The sequence below is a fragment of the Vigna radiata genome, chromosome 6 (assembly GCF_000741045.1).
Source record: "Vigna radiata var. radiata cultivar VC1973A chromosome 6, Vradiata_ver6, whole genome shotgun sequence".
Classification (NCBI taxonomy): Eukaryota; Viridiplantae; Streptophyta; class Magnoliopsida; order Fabales; family Fabaceae; genus Vigna; species Vigna radiata.
In genome coordinates, this window is record NC_028356.1 from 15,797,512 (window position 1) to 15,809,224 (window position 11,713).

At 33.6% G+C, this 11,713-nt stretch overlaps 1 non-coding gene across 1 annotated transcript; it reads left to right on the top strand.

Annotated features, from left to right (window-relative positions):
- TRNAM-CAU lies at positions 1-85 on the top strand. Its single transcript is given in 2 exon segments — positions 1-38; positions 50-85. It is a non-coding gene; the product is annotated as a tRNA-Met (tRNA).
- The last annotated feature ends 11,628 nt before the right edge of the window (positions 86-11,713 follow it).

The window sequence follows — 11,713 nt, forward strand, 5'->3', positions numbered from 1 at the left end:
GGGGTGGTGGCGCAGTTGGCTAGCGCGTAGGTCTCATAGCTTCTGAGAAATCCTGAGGTCGAGAGTTCGAGCCTCTCTCACCCCACTATGTTAATTTTTAATTTTTATATATTTTCAATTTGTACCTCTCTCACCCCACTATACTAATTCTTACTTTTTATACATTTTCATTTTGTTTTTCTATACATATTTTTATTCTTGTTGGTTTTCCAGTTAAATAATTTTCAAATTCCTGTTACATGATAAATTTTTATTTTGACTATCCAATTTTTATTTTAGTTTAATTCTTTTAAAAAATTTATATTTTTTTATTTAGCCACTCAATTCTTTTATTACGATAATTAATAATTTTTTACATAATATAATAAAGTATCATTGTAAACAAATGGAAAGAACTTAATCTTAACTAGTGGTTAACTCATTATTGGATGCATGAACCAATTTTACGAACAAGTGAACTCGTGAGTAATAAAGAAAACTTAAACTACTAATTACAAAAATTTATTTATTATGTATCAAATTTGAGAAAAAATATTTGTTAGGTTTTTTAGTTTATTCACTTTTTATGTATCAAAATTCGGTTACTTATCATCCATATTATGCTTTTAAGAAGCGTGGGCGATTTTTGTTTTCGCAATTTGTAGAATGGTCCATAATTTTTCAGTAATTGTGGTTAAATTTACACAGTGTTTGGGTTAGTATTTGTAATTTAGATGCAACTCAAATCTCAATGTTAAGGTTCACAATTGATGAATTTTGGAAAACTCTATCACCCAAAACTACAAATTGTGTAACTAATTTGATAGATTTTGTCTTGAAATAAAAATCTTTGGTTACTCATTCAACTTTTTGCGTGGAGAGTTTGACTTTCTAAGATACAATCTATCTAAAATTTATATCACACCAACTTTTTGGCAATAATAAACGAAGTGATGACTTTAATGAAAATGCACCAAATCTTAAGGTAGAATGTTGTCCAACCAATGCAACAATGACTTAAGAGAATTTGGTGTATGTGATTATCTAATTTGAGATGTCAAAAGTATGTTCCTGGTAACACCAAGATCAAGGCCTATGATTAGAAGGGATTAGCAAAAGTTGATACATTATGTTACATTTTTATTTTTTATTTTTTTTTGTTATTTTTATAAATAGATTTAAACTTTGCCTCAATTTGTGTTCTTTTTATCCCAATAAAAGTGTGATAAAAGGTATCTATTTGTTGGATGTTAGTTTATTTGATGTGTTATATTTGATTTGCTTTTCACTTTTGTTATTATTATTAACAAAAATATCACCATTTTACATTAATTTGTAGTATTTTTTAAGGACTGATGGGCTTTATAAGAAAAAGTAAATCTGTAACATTACAATAATAAAATACAGATATACGATATAATCAAGACGTCATCATGAATAATAATAGAAATCAGTTAAGAATAATTAGATTAGTATCATCCTTAAACGGTATAAAAATGCATAGTTGGAGTACTAGAGTTTCTCCTTTAGAGACTTTAAAAACATAGAACAAAATAAAGTTTCTTCAAAATATCTTAGGACAAGATAATTAAAGCCTAGAGAACTAGGCAGCAACATTGTCGTCCCCATCCAGAGTTGTTTCCAAAGTATCTCGTCGTCATCTGCTCCCATCCAAGTGGATGATCATCGTAAAGGAAAACGCATACAAATAATACAAACACAAATGCAAGGGTGAACTAATTATATAAAAAAAACATGCAATTATATCAACATGAACATACAAGAGATTAATTTAAAGCAAACAAGATAAAGCATCAATCCTATCATGTTAAATACTAGACTTGACTCGTCCAGACTTTAGAATGATAATCGAGTTATGTCAGGCCATGCACCCGTGGTGGCTTATGATACTTTGGCTCTCCCGTCCTGGGCTCCCTCGTCCTGCCACACTCATGAGGTTAGTCTGTTCCACGCCCTAGAGCATGATGGAAGTCTCCAAGAATAAGACCTCCTGCTACTCCTCACCACATGGTCCAATCCTTTCTACGTGAGAAGAAAGGCCATTGGAGCGTTAGGAAGACCCCAAGACTGAGATCCTACTTTTATTCGAAAACACTAAGAATCTTACCAAGAGATTCTACATAGATGGAACTTGGTTTACCACTTGGATCGTACTTTTATCACTTTGTAATCATATACTTTTTGCCCCAATCAATATATACATAATCTCAACAATATGCATTACTCACCAATCACAAGTTATATAAATAACATATCCACAATTGAATCTAAGTTAATCAATATCAAGAACCAAACGGTTCCAACTAACCCGTAACAACTCATAAAATACATCAATTTATATATATATATATCTATAAGTAATATAATTATTGATTAATACTCACGTTTCAATATAAAAAACAACTATCCTTGTTTTATTATATATATATATATATATATATATATATATATATATGAATCTTTACTTTAAATTTCAAATACATAGTGACTAATTTTCTAAAGTTATCAAAAATTAATGCAGGATAACTTTATGTATCTATAATAAACTTGTTTTATTTTATTTTCATCATAGTAGAGATCTTACTTTCCTCCAATTGGTCACTAGAGAGGACCCAAATGTCTAAACGCATCAAACTCACCTTCGACGCCAACACATATGACTAGTCACAACTGACTGGACTAGGCCAAAGCTTCTCTATGATCAAGGATGTGCTAACTCAGGTTTTTAAGGTTCCTCTATCCTACTAGCAAAGAAAGGATCTCAATAAGTTCTAATTAATTTATTGAAGTTACCTAAACTAGTCTGTTTTACTTTAAACCTCAAATGCCCAAATTTTATATTTTACTTCCTCTCACAATAGCCTAAAACAGTATTTGTGTAACTACTTACCACTCATATCAATGCCATTACAAAATCCTTACTTAAAACCCTTCAACCAGAACAATTTCAGCCAACCAACTCATTCAAAATAGATTAAAATAATCATATCACAACAAGCACAATTCCACAGTTTCAATTATAACACCCAATACAATAAGTTATAACACAATTTCACAAGAGTACACCAGTTCAACATTCAACCTTCATACAAAATAATTAGCTCCCCTTACCTGGAAAGCTTAACAGTAAATTGGTCAAGAACGCCTTAGGACCATACCCACACAGCGCTGAACTTACAGAACCTACAAATCAACAAATTGGTGATAGAACATTGCTCTCAGAGCTCGAATGGACAGAGAATGGAAGGAAAAACGTACAAGGCACATGAACCCAGCAAAGTTGTAGGCCTTAGGTTCTAGAACGTGAAAGAGAAGGGGAAAATGAGACTTACCGATCGAAACAGGAAATTGTTCGGTTCAAATTGAAGCTCTTGATTTCGTGTACGCTTAGGCCCCTTCAAACCAAAAATTAAACGGTTCAATGAGCTGTGATTCTAGAGAGAAGGTAGAGCAACTATGTGAAAGTGTTTATAGAGAAAGAAAGAAAAATGGCTAAATGAAGAATCTAATTTTCAGAAAAAACCTTTTCCTAAAGCTAAGGCTAAGGCACCCCTTGACTTATGGGCCTGACTGTCCCAAATATTAAGGTCCAATGGCTTTAAAATAATTTTCAGGCCTTTACAAAATCAAATATAAAATTTATATTATAATGTTAAAAATAATAAATTAATTTTGACAAATAACTAAAAGATTGGTAATACTTTGCCGCGTATAAAAAATATACGAACTTGTATACTTTAAATAAAACATACAATATTTTAGTTAAGTAGTTTTGTTGGAGAAAATATACAACAGAGTAAGTATTATATTTGAAAAAAATTAATATATCTAAAACAAAAGATGCAATATTTTTATTAAGTAGATTTATTGCAGAAAATTTATAATAAAAAGTATTTAAATATCATGTTTGAATTTTTGAAGCAAGGTTTAAATTTAAGAATAATAATAATAATAATATATTTTTTATTGAACACAAGAAAATAATGTTTTAAAGTTTTTTTTTTATCAAAGAACTATAAACACAAGAAGACATGAGATGTTGCTATGTGTTTTTAAAAATATTCAAAAACATTTTGAAAATACTTATTGTTAAGAAGATGCAAACCACATCTTAAAAATCAAATAAGACATACCACTAGATAGTTTAATGTTTTACAGACGAATTCAAGTTTTGGAACACTTTCAAGTTTTGGAACACTTTAAGTTAAGCTAACATATGAAAATTGAAAGAATTTTTACAAAGACTTCAGAAAAATCTATTCAAATGTCTAAGCTTTAAAATCATTTTTCAATATTAAAGACAAATATTTTTTAAATTGAGGAAATTTAGAAGGATAGTTTATTTATTTGAAGAATTTAACTTTTTATATATTAAAATAACCTATGATCAATCCCAACCCAGAGAAGATAAAGGAATTGAACCTCTGATAGCCTTTTCATTTCATTAAATGGAAATAGGGCGGCTCAAAATAGCTAGTATGAAAGAACTGACTTTCTTCTTGAAAAAGTAAATATATATGATTTCATAATAAAGGCTGAGACAAATTCTGTGTTTACTTCGCAATAACCTTAACTTGACATTATCAAGTCATACTATCTACCAAAATGGATTTGAAACTGACATTCTTTCTATCATATATATCGGAGATATAAGGGTTGCACTTCTGCTTATGGTAACCAAACAAACTCTTTCCCGGAAAGAAGATCCAACATTTTATTCGGGCAAGTTCAGCTATAGTTGGGAACGACTTTATGGGGATGCTCGTCTTTAACTTCTAATTGATGTATGATAGAGCCTCCAGCATATAGGCCTATCTCACTTGGATTCTTCTCACGAAGAATAAAGTAATTTGAAAAAGAAATTAAAATTAATTTTTTTTTGTAAGGTATTTCAAATGAATAAAGTAGAATAATTTTAAATACCTTAAAAATCATAAGAAATTCTATTGTTTTCCACATCATTCATGAAAGTTGAGTCGATTCAGTTTAAATTGAAAACTCAATTGAGTTAGTTTAAACAAAAGGCTCAATCTAGTCAAGTTAGATCGAAAGTTGAACTCAATCGGTCCTAGATTGAATGTTAAGATAGGTCATCCGAGATGAAAGTTAATACACAGGTCGATCTATACAAAATTCAAGTTGGGTTGACTAAGACGAAGGTTTTGAAAGGTTTCCCCACACCAAAGATCTTGCTAGGATGAAGATCAAGACTAGTTGAGCCGAGACCTAATTCAAAGGTCGAGGCGATTCAACCTAAATAGAAGGTCGACCCAAATCAACTTTATCTGAATGTTGAAATGAATTTGCCAAACCGTATGTCGAGATGAATCGGTAAGGAACAATGTCAAGATATGTTTGTTGGGTCAAAGGTCGTGATAAATTGGTATGGGTTGAAGATCATGATGAGTTGATCCGGGTCGATGTTCGTGATGAGACAGCCTGGACCGCATGTCCCGATGAGTCCATTTTTGAAGGAAGATACGAGCTAGCTCGGGTTGTTGATTGTGACTACTAAGTCCAACACAAAAGTCGAGAAAAGTAAACTTGAACCAAAGGTCAAAATGAATCATTTAAAGGCAAAATTAAGATGAGTCTACAATTGAGTCGACTTGTCTTAATCTCATTGTCAAGAATATTGCAACATCAACCATTTGTAGAACATTTTTAGGGTCAGGTCAAAGCAATTCAAAATTGAGACCAAACCATATAAATTACTCTCTATAACATACCTTATCTTAATCTTTTTTAAAAAAATACTTCTCATAAAAATTATATATTTAATAAAATATTATTAAATGATTATAATTTGTTTATATTTAAAAAATGTGATGAAAAAATTAGTATTCAAAACTACAAAATTGTGAAGATAGTTACTAAATACATTGAATTTATTAAATATTTTAATTTGAATAAAAAAGTTTTATTGTCATTTTTCTATATTGAAAAGTTGAGAAATTAGAAGAACTAAAATTGTATAAAATTATTATAAAAAATTACAAGGATGTAAATTGAGAGCGAAAAACTATAATATAATAATAAAATGAATAATAACTATAATGTTTTTACCCAAGTGGTTTAAATTGAATTATTCATTAATGCTATAAGCAACTATATTTTTTAGAAAATTACGTGTCTATTTTGCATACATTATTATATCTAAAAAGGGAATAATCTACTATTTCATGTTGAGTTTATAATACAGTAGATTTAAACAACTGTAAGATAAGTGACTTTATATCACAGTGCTGAAACAAATTCTACTTTGCTAAATAATTAAAACTGTTAAAAATTAAATATCTATATGTAATTATAAAGAGAAAACTTAAATATGGCATCATAGATAAAGTTGAAAAATCTCACCTAAATAGTTTAAAAAATTAGACAATTTTTTTTTATTAACATATATGTTTTTATAATTCTTATTTGCAATATGTTTTCTTAATAGTCAAAATCAAGTCCATTTAAAGATAGGAATTGGACCTAAAGATTATATATATGTACGGTAGTATACTTCCAATGGCCTCAAGAACCGAACGACATTAATAGGCCAACAGCCCACCATAGCGCCACAATCTTACTGGACTCAAAGCCCAATACTAGCGTAAATGGCCATCCATAAAAATATATCACTCAGATATATTTATCAGATATATCTCAACAGAAATAAAGATATGCTAAGTAAGACCGTTTATATTTATTGTTATTCTGTTTATATTTTGTTTATCATATATCAACCCGAAGCCTATAAGTAAGGGCTGGAGGATTCCAAACGGGTACGTTCTCTGAATACACTTCACTCACAATTCGTACAGCATATCTTTCGTCTTATCAATTCTCTCCCACAGAGGATTCCCTATACACGCCTAACTTGAGCGTCGGAGTGCCTTTTCAGGTACCTCCCCCCGGTTAGGGCTAGAAGATCACCGTACGGCTGAAGTCAACACGAGAGCGTACGGTCGGAAATTAGAAGAAGCGGGCAGAAAGACAGAAGACGACGTCATCAAGGTTAGTCCTTCGGTCCCAGTAAATTTATACCGAAACAATATATATATATATATATATATATATATATATATATATATATATATATATTCTCAAATTTTTACATCTACTAACGTACTTTATTTACACATCTTCTCTCCCATTTCCTTGATTAACATATGTAAATAAATAATGGCTAAACTTCACCATAGAAAATAAGGAAGATAGAATTTATAAATATAATGAATAATGATAAAAGAAAGTCTTTTCAACATGGGTGGTGGCGTTGTTGCTAGGGCGTAGGTCTCATAGCTTCTGAGTTATCCGGAGGCGAGAGTTCGAGCTTCTCTCACGCCATTGTTTTATCTATTCAATTTATTTTCTTGTTCATTTCTAAAATCTTTAAATTTATTGTCTTGTTCATTTTCTAGTTAAATAATTTTCAAATTCCTGTTATGTTATAACGTTTTATTTTGAGTTAATTTAAAATCGAATATTTAATAAATTAAAGTCTTAGTGCATAAATTTAGTATTTATTTTAGTTTAATGTTTTTAATATTTTTCTTTTAGTTACTGAATTTTTTTATCACAATAATAAATACATAATATGGTAATGTATCATGTTATTGCAAAAAAATACATAGCTTAATCTTAAGTAGTGGTTAAAACTAAATTATTTGAGGTATGAAAATTTTAGAAATAACGGATAAGGCAATTTTAAAGAATACTATAAAAAGAAAGGGATAAGACAATTTCTTACAAATCTATATTCACCACAACAAAATAGCGTGGTTGAGAGGAAGAATCGAATCATTCTTGATATAGTTCAAACCATGCTTAAAGGAAAAAATGTGTCAAAGGAGTTATAGGTAGAGGCTGTGGAATGTTATATATGTACAAAACATATGCCCACATTTAAAGCTGGATGGAATGACACTATAGGAAGCATGGAGTGGAACAAAGTCAAGCATCAAGCTTTCAAATATATCCGGTTTGATATATATCCTTTTTCTTGTAGTGTATTGTGACTAAATCTCATCAAGAAGATAGTTTAAATATTCTATCATAATTTATTCTAGAAGGATCATATGCAAAACTTATACTTTTGTACTCCCAAAACTAACTTAAGAAAAGAAATCAAGATAGTCTAAACATTGTATCTGTTGGAGTGCAAACAAAGTCCCACATTGAGTAGAAGAAGGGCTGGTCAAGGGTTTATATACACATAGATATCTCCAATGGTAAGAGGCCTTTTGGAGTGGTACCAAAAGCAAACCCGTGAGGGCTTGGCCCAAAGCGGACAATATCTTACCATGTGTGGAGATCTGTGTGTGTGTGTCGAACCTCCCCCCAACACTTGGTATCAGAGCTTGTCTGATCCGCTTCCGCTGTCTTTGTTGTTTATCGGCGGCTGGCCGCTATGGCCGCCGACAGCCCTTAAAATTCTCTTCTTTGCCTTTGTGCTTTATTGGGTTGCAATTGCCTAACTAAGGTTTTAAAGTTGTCTTTCTGATAACCTCACAAAGTTGTGCTTCCATAATCTGGAATGGGATTCGAACCCATTCACTTTCAGACCAGTAGCTGAAACTGGTATTTTAAGCAATGCCCGCATTCTCATTAGCTCCCATGTGTACCGTGTTTCCACCAACAAGCTTTTTCAGACCATCGCCGTCATCGCTGCTCTCCACTGTCAACCATTGCCGGCCACCATACGTCGCCGACCACCGTCCGCCGCCGGCCACCGTTGCATTTCCGACCGGTGACCAGCGGATCTGGATCGCCTCTTCAAGCGACGACCAACCCCGTCGGAGTCAGTTCCAGACTCCGCTCAACGCGCCTCCACACGCCGTCTGTCTTCAGCTGGTCTCTGGTGCGTGTTTCTCACGCGCCGCCTTCCCGTCGTCGGCATCAAACCGCGCCACTGCCAGTCGTCTCGTCGGACCTTCCTCTCTCTGATCTCACCCTTTAATCGGACGTCGGCACCGCTCCAGATCCGCGTTCGTCCTCCAGCCGTCGAAGCCTACGCGCCTCTCGGAGGAGGGACCATGGTTACCCTTCTTTTTCTGTTTGAAGAAGAGAAGTCATTCTCTCGCTGTGGAAGAAGAAACCGAAAACAAAGAAGAGGCTCACTCCTCCCTATGTTTATGCTAAAGAATGAAAAACCCTAACGAAGTGTTACCCTAACGAAGTGTTTGGGATTTGGCCCATTTTATTTTCCGAAACTCTAAAAGGAGTTTGGGCTTTGGCCCTTTATTTCTTTTTTGAAAAAAATAAAAACCTAAAAAGAGAACAGATGATTAATCCCTCCATCAGCATGGTCCACTAATCTATGCATCCTTCATCTCAACCGCGAGTAGTAGAGGAATTAACCCTTGAAAGTTTCATCTTGCGTTTCCATTTCTAACATGGTATCAGAGCCATGATTGAAGCCTATCCTAGCGATTTCTGTTGTCATTGGGCATGTTGTTCCACCAACTATTGGGCCGCTATCGGACCACCCATTAAAAAGTCTAATCTCACGCTCGAGATGTATATACCTCAGCGTGAGGGGGGTGTGTTGGAAGTCCCACATCGACTAGAGATATGGCCAATTTATAATATATAAGTGAGGTGCAATCCTCACCTTACAAGCCGGTTTTGTGGGGTTGAGTTAGGCTTTAAAACTCACTTCTAACAGTGGTATCAGAGCCCATGGTTCAGGTCTGGTGACCGGGCTTAGACAAGTACGCCCCCCCATGATTAGGTGAGCCAGGCAGGAGGCCAGTGGCGGATCGCTGGAGGAATCATGAGAGGTGGGGAGAGCAAGAAATGCTCAAGTGTTGTGACCATGGATCGTGAAAGAGGGCAAAAGAGAAATGCTCCATGCTGACCATGGTGTACTCGGGGATGAAAAAGACTTCCGTAGCGAAGGAGGAAGGAGACCATAGTCCTTTGTTTGAGGGAGGATGTCGAAGTGCAAACAAAGTCCCACATTGAGTAGAAGAAGGCCTGGTCAAGGGTTTATATACACATAGATATCTCCAATGGTAAAAGGCCTTTTGGAGTGGTACCAAAAGCAAATCCGTGAGGGCTTGGCGCAAAGCGGACAGTATCTTACTATGTGTGGAGATCTATGTGTGTGTGTCGAACCTCCCCCCAACAGTATCATAATAACTTATTCTAGAAGGATCATATGCAAACACATACTCTTGTACATCCAAAACTAACTTAAGAAAAGAGAAATATATATATATATATATATATATATATATATATATATATATATATTATGTTTATCTTATCTTTATTTTTTATCTTTATTTAGTTTGTTTTATTTCTTATTTGTATTTTGCGCGTAATTCATATTTATTCTATTATAAATAGAGGATCCTATATGTATATTAAACACAAGGGAGATTAATCTCATACATTGTTTTCACTATATTCAATATGGTATTTAGAGCCAGGTTCTTTTGAGAAAAAAATTATGTTGCCTTTGCCACTACATCCATCATTGTTGGCAGCGATGTCATCTATCGTTGTCGGCAGCGACACCATCTGTCGTTGTCGGCAGCGACGCCTCCTGTCGTTGTCGGCAGCGACGCCTCCTGTCGTTGTCGACAACGACGCCATCTACCGATGTCAGCAACAACGCCATCTACCTTTGTCAACGATGTCATCGTTTATTATCGTCGTCTACTACAATCACTACTAGAGTTTCAGTTTCAATCGACGATCACATGACTTTGATGATCTTAGTCAGGTGACCACCATGTCATCAATGACGTCTTCATTGGAGCTCCTACGCGCTCTCAATGCCTTTTGAAGTTGTGAGTTTGTTCCCTTTTTCGTCGTGCGTGGGACACATCTCGTCTTCTCTTAGGCAACAATTCAGAGTGTCGAGGTCAATCTTTTTCCTCTTTCGGGATCGTCGTGCGTTGTCGCATCTCATTTCCTCTCAGAAAGCTATTTAGAGCATCGAGATTGCTCTTTTTCCTTTTTCCTTTTTCCTATTTAGAGCATCTCCTCTCATCTCCTCTTTTTCTCTTCATTCATGGCTTCTACCGTTGTTGTCTTTTTCTAACATCCCTTTTGTCACCATTACGTTTAACCTGTCCAAATATGTTTTTTCTCTCGTGGCAAAGATGATTTTTGTTAGTTTATTTATAGTCGTGGTGGCTCTTCAACAATGATCTCTTTATCCATTGGACACCAATAATGCATTCCTCAAATGACGATTTGCGAGAAGAAATTTACAGGTGCAACCTCCCAAATTGCTTGCTCAGGAGAGTCTTTTGGGTTGGTATTTCGTCTTATATGTCGCCTTTGCAAATCATTAACAATTTGGTGTCACACGAGGATAAAAACAGATATATTCATCAAGTTTAATTAGTAACAAGTTTGGTACATACGATTTGTATGCACTGACTTGAGAGAGTGTTAGATATATTTATGTTTATTTTATCTTTATTTTTTATCTTTATTTAGTTTGTTTTTATTTCTTATTTATATTTTGAGTTTAGTTTATATGACATGTTAGTATATTTAACACACAAAAAATATTAAAATTATACATAATTTTAGTATGTTTTCAACAGTGATAGAAAGAAGCTTATTCTAAGAAGCTTATTCTCAAAGAAGTTCTAATTAGACAAACTTGATATATTCATTGTTAAGATTTATAAAATGAATTCTTATCTCTCAAAGAATAAGTATATTTTTTAGAAATATAGAAAGGAACAGAGAAAGTAAA